General features: G+C 44.6%; 1 pseudogene; it reads right to left on the minus strand.

Moving 5' to 3' along the window:
• Positions 1 to 1,608: 1,608 nt before the first annotated feature.
• Positions 1,609 to 2,113, minus strand: LOC715460 (large ribosomal subunit protein eL33 pseudogene; annotated as a pseudogene).
• Between the last annotated feature and the right edge of the window lie 4,156 nt (positions 2,114 to 6,269).

Genomic DNA, 6,269 nt, shown 5'->3' on the forward strand with positions numbered 1-6,269 from the left:
TTTATATGGATAGGCCATTTTTTTCAGGGTCAGACATGGAGAAGATTTACTGTAATTAGTCTCTTAGCTATTGGGTCCCTCTCCCACTAGCTAAGTAGGAAAAGAACAACCCCCAACTTCCAGGGAGAATGCAGGAAATCAGCTAATTTTTTTGTGTTCTAGTTTTCTATGTTTTAGTGTTCACATGTTGCATATACACATAGACATGATTGACGATGCAATATGGGTGATTATGGACATGCATTATTTACCATGTCCCCACTATGTGCCTTAAACTCTGCTGTGTGCTTGATTTATACCTTTGGATATAAGTTCTTGGACTTATGAAGCATATAGTCAATTAAAGAGCTAGATTTTCGAGAATAGTGAAGCAACCTATTTTTTTCTTTTTAAGAGAGGGTCTGGTTCTGTCACTTAGTCTGGAGTGCAGTGGTGCCAATCATGGCTCACTGCACCCTCGACCTCCTGGGCTCAAGTGACCCACCCGGGCCTCCCAAAGTGATAGGCATGAGCCACCACACATGGCCAAGCAACTGTTATTTAATTAGAATTGTCATAAGTGCAGCCGTGACAAAGTACAGAGTGTTATAAAAGTATAAAACAGAAAGACATAACCTAATTTGGGAGATTTGGGTAGGTTTCAATGAATAAGTTACAAATTAATGAGAGAACTGAAGGAGGAACTGGCTAGGTGAAAAGTTGTGAAGTGAGCCTTGTGGGCAGAGGGAATGTAATGTGCAAAGGTCCTGAGATTGAACAGAGCTCGAAAACTTACAGGAATTGAAAAAAGGTTAGTGCTGTTGCAGCATTCTGAGCAAAGAGGAGAGTTGCCAAGATGAATCTGGCCACATCATATAGGACTTTGTGGGCAATGTTAAAGAACTGTGACATTGGCTGGGCACGGTGGCTGATGCCTGTAATCCCAGCACTTTGGGAGGCCCAGGCGGGTGGTTCACATGAGGTCAGGAGTTCGAGACTAGCCTGACCAACATGGTGAAACCCTGTCTCTACTAAAAATACAAAAAAATTAGCGGGATGTGGTGGCTCATACCTGTAGTCCCAGCTACTCAGGAGGCTGAGACAGGAGAGTTGCTTGAACCCAGCAGGCAGAGGTGGTAGTGAGCTGAGATTGCGCCACTGCACTCCAGCCTGAGTGACAGAGCAGGACTCCCTCTCAGAAAAAAAAAAAAAAAAAAAAAAAAGGAATTGTGACCACATCATCCTGATAATATAATTATTAGAATTTTTTTTACAGTAGTAAGTTTTTTAATCCACTGAAAAATACAAGAGCACAGGCCAGGTGTGGTGGCTCATGCCTATAATCCCAACACTTTGGGAGGCCGAGGCAGGTGGATCACGAGGTCAGGAGTTTGAAACCAGCCTGACCAGCATGGTGAAACCCCATCTCTCCGAAAATACAAAAAAATTAGCCGGGCATGGTGGCGCGTGCCTGTAATTCCAGCTACTCAGGAGGTTGAGCAGGAGAATTGCTTGAACCCGGGAGGCGGAGGTTGCAGTGAGCCAAGATCGTGCCACTGCACTCTAGCCTGGGTGACAGAGCTAGACACCCTCTCAAAAAAAAACAAAACAACAAAAAAAACAAGAACACAAATCTACATTTATTTATTGACTTTTCATTAGTTTAAAACCTTGAGGGATCCAGCAGCACTCGGATTCTGTGTCCAATAGCCTTAGCAGGGAGATTGCTTCGGAATTTGCCACGAATCAGGTCACTGTTTCCGTGGGCCCAAGTTACCTTCTCCCAGATTACTCTGGTTTTGTTTGGTTTGCCGCCAGGAGTCAATGTATTGTTCTTTGCTTTGTATACATAAGTGCATCTCTTGCCCAAACAGAATTCTGTTTCATCACAGGCATAAACATCTTCAATTTTAAGAAGAGCTGTCTGCTCCCTTTGGTTCTGGAGACACCGCTTATAGCCGGCAAAAATGACCTTGGACCACAGCTTTCCAGACATAGTTCCTTTTAGAAGTCCTGTTCCCAGCAGACCTCCACAGGAACCAAGATGGTGGGAAGAAAATTATTAGAAATTTTTTAAGCCAGGGGGAGATGTGCTCAAATTATGTTTTTTTTGGTGGTGTTTTTTTGAGATGGAGTTTTGCTCCTGTTGTCCAGTCTGGAGTGCAATGGTGCAGTCTCGGCTCACTGCAACCTCCTCCTCACGGGTTCAAGCGATTCTCCTGCTTCAGCCTCCCAAGTAGCTGGGATTACAGTCATGCACCACCATGCCAAGCTATTTTTGTATTTTTAGTAGAAGTGGGGTTTCTCCATGTCGAACTCCTGACCTCAAGTGATCCACCCACCTCAGCCTCCCAAAGTGCTAGGATTACAGGCATGAACCACAGTGCCCAGTCAAATTTTGGTTTTTATAATGCAGTATTACTTAGCTGAAAATGGAGGATGGGCATGGGCACAAGTGGAAATGCAGACCCCAGTGAGATGACTGAGAGTCTAGCAAAAGATGAAGGCATTTGATGGTGAAGTCTAAAGAAGTGTATAGATTCACAAAGCATTTAAAACGTAGCATCAGGCCAGGCGTGGTGGCTTATGACTATAATCCTAACACTTGGGGAGGCTGAGGTAGGAAGATTACCTGAGTCCATGAGTTTGAGAATAGCCTGGGCAACATAGGGAGACCCCCGTCTCTACAAAAAAATAAAAATATTAGCCAGGTGTGGTGGTGTGTGCCTGTACTCCCAGCTACCCAGGAGGCTGAGGTGAGAGGATCACTTGAGCATGGGAGGTTGAGGCTGCAGTGAGCCATGATTGTGCCACTGCACTCCAGCCTGGGTGATGCAGTGAGACCCTATTTCAAAATAAAATAAAATAAATTAAAAGGTAGGATCCTGGGAGTATGGGGATAAATTTGATATGATGAGATGATCAAGAGAGCTGCCGTACTTTTCTGAAGGAATCTAGGTTCCTCTTACTCCTCCCAGGAAAACAAAAGATTTATATTTTCTTTCTGGAATAAGGCTTTATACTATTCAGGAAGCAGAAAGTAAACATTGAAAGTTTGGTCAACATGACACATAATCTAGGCAAACATAGTTGGAGGAAAGAGGGAAATGCCTATAAAAGGAGCTAAGTAAAAGCTGTACAGCTCTGGGGGGCTTTTTGGGGGAATCAAAGGAATTAGAGGAGTTTCTGTTGAGGATCTACTTTTTGGACTCAACCCATGGCTGTGCTCCCCTGTGTCCTCTCACCCTTCCTGGGTCTCATGGGTCACCCTGGTTTCTGAGACCTAGCCTCCCATGGTCTGACCCTCACCACTGTCACCTACATCCCCTTTGTGAACCTTGGGATTGAGGTCTATCTAGTTTCAGCCTCTGAGGCCAAACCACAGTGCCTCTTGTGTTTCCTGGTTAATAGCTATCAGTTATTGAACACCACACTCCATACCATCCGCTTTACTCTGCATGGAAGCTATCCCATATCACGTTTAATCCTTCTAACAACTTTGAGGAAGATTTATTATCATTCTGCATTTTAAGATGAGGAAATGTGGAAAAATGAAGGTCAAGGAGTTTAAATGTCTGGCCCAAGTTAATAATTCCTGTAATTGGCAGATCTGAGATTCCAACGCTGATCCACCCCACTCCACAGCCCTGACTTTACAGGGTACTGTGTCTGGTTTATCCTCTCTGCTTCACCTCAATCTTAACTCTGCCTAAGATTTGTGAGCCTGTCTGGAAACATCACTTGAATTTCTGATCATTTCGTTTGCCTGGCAGTGTTGAGAAGTGGGGCCTATAAGAAGTGATTGTGTCATGAGGGCTGTACTCATGAATGGATTAATGCCATTATCTCTGGAGTGGGTTAGTTATCAAGGGGGTGGGCTTCTGATATAAAAAATTGAGTTGGGGCCAGGCACGGTGGCTCACGCCTATAATCTCAGTACTTTGGGAGGCCGAGGTGGGTGGATCACCTGAGGTCAGGAGGATATGGTGACCAATATGGTGAAACTCCCGTCTCTACTAAAAATACAAAAGTTAGCCAGGCATGGTGGCGTGTGCCTGTAGTCCCAGCTACTAGGGAGGCTGAGACAGGAGAATTGCTTGAACTCGGGAAGAAGAGGTTGCAGTGAGCCGAGATTGTGCCACTGCACTCCAGCCTAGGCGACAGAGAGATATTCTGTCTCAAAAAAAAAAGAGTTGACACCACTTCCTCTCCCTATCTCTTGCCCATCCAACAAGGCCCTCATTGGCACCTTGATATTGAACTTCCCAGCCTCTGGAACTGTGAGAAATAAATTTCTTTTTAAAATAAATTACCAGTTGGTGGCATTCTGTTATAACAATACAAAGCAGACTAAGAGAGCTTGCCATTCTTGTACTGCGTCCTGATTCCTTCTAACTTTGCCATGATGGCACACAGGAAGAGCCAGAGTCCAGTCTCTGAGAAAACAATTTCTGTCAATGTAACTTTGATTGGGACATTTAGGGCAAGAGGATTAATTATTGGGCAGCTTTACTGCTTAGTTTACTTTTCTTTTTAAGACAGAGTCTCGCTCTGTCACTCAGGCTGGAGTGCAGTGGCGTGATACTGGCTCACTGCAACCTCCACCTCCTGCCACCTAATCCCGGTCCTGCTTAGTCTGCTTGATTATTCATTATTTTTCTCTTCACTGCAACCTCCACCTCCTGCCACCTAATCCCGGTCCTGCTTAGTCTGCTTGATTATTCATTATTTTTCTCTTAAGTCTTTTCCTGTATGCTTGGTTTTCTTCAATACCGTTTTGATTAAAGCCACTTTTTGTTTCACTGCTGTTTTTCTCTGAATGTGAACGCAGAAATATGTGTTAGGTTTATATATGCAGCTGTTTATTCCTGCATTATCTTGTATTGGTAAAAATCTGAAATAAACTACATGTCCATATTGAGTCTGGTTAAATAAAAGATGATAACATATAGCCCAGAGTGGTGGCTCACGCCTGTAATCCTACCACTTTGGGAGGCTGAGGTGGGCTGATCACTTGAGCTCAGGAGTTCAAGACCAACCAGGCCAACATGGTGAAATCCCATCTCTACTAAAAATACAAATATTAGCCGGGCATAATGGTGCATGCCTGTAATCCCAGCTACTCTGGAGGTTGAGGTAGAAGAATCGCTTGAACTCGGGAGGTGGAGGTGAGCCGAGATTGCGCCACTGCACTCCAGCCTGGGCGACAGAGTGGGACTCCATCTCAAAAACAAACAAACAAAAAAAATTAGCCGGGTGTGGTGGTGTGTGCCTGTAGTCTCAGCTACTCCAGAGGCTGAGGTAGGAGGATTGCTTGAGCCCTGGAGGCAGAGGTTGTGGTGAGCCAGGATTGCATCGCTGTACTCCAGCCTGGGCAACAAAGCAAGGCCCTGTTTCCAAAGAGAGAGAGAGGTTATTGGACTTTAGATTGATTGGAGCTTCGAGATTTTTGTTATTTTTTTTTAGTTTTCTTTACCACTTAAAAAAAATATTACCATTGAGAGCAAGCTTATTTTAAAATTAGATTTGTTTGTTTTTGTTTTTGTCTTGAGACGGAGTTTTGCTCTCGTCACCCAGGCTGAAGTGCAATGGTGCAATCTCAGCTAATTGTAACCTTCATCTCCTGGGTTTGCGAGATTCTCTTGCCGCAGCCTCCCAAGTAGCTGGGATTATGGGCGCCTGCCACTACGTCCGGATACTTTTTTTTTTTTTTTTTTGAGACTCTGTCTCGCTCCGTCTTGAGACAGAGTTTTGCTTTTGTCACCCAGGCTGAAGTGCAATGGTGCAATCTCAGCTCACTGCAACCTCTGCATCCTGGGTTTAAGTGATGCTCCTGCCTCAGCCTCCCGAGTAGCTGAGATTACAGGCACGCATCACCACGGCCAGCTAATTTTGTATTTTTAGTAGAGAGGGGGTTTCTCCATGTTGGTCAGGCTGGTCTCGAGCTCCTGACCTCAGATGATCCGCCCATCTTGGCCTCCCAAAGTGCTGAGATTACAGGCGTGAGCCACTGCACCCGCCTGCCACTACTTTCATTGCCGAAAACCACAATTACTTTTGCACCGACTACACCTAGCAGCTACTGTTTCTAACTTACATATCTAAAAGTATTGGTTCAGGTCTCAATGGTACAGTTTATTCAATGACATTAATATGCAAAGGGTTTTGTGTTTCTGTAGTGCAGTGGGTTCTCAAAGGACATTGTCAAAATCTCTAAGGAGATTAACCCAAGTTTGTGGGCTGTTTCTGGGATTTCCAAAATTTAACAGGCACTGGGGTACAGAAGAAAA

Source organism: Macaca mulatta, chromosome 15 (genome assembly GCF_049350105.2).
Source record: "Macaca mulatta isolate MMU2019108-1 chromosome 15, T2T-MMU8v2.0, whole genome shotgun sequence".
Taxonomy (NCBI): Eukaryota; Metazoa; Chordata; class Mammalia; order Primates; family Cercopithecidae; genus Macaca; species Macaca mulatta.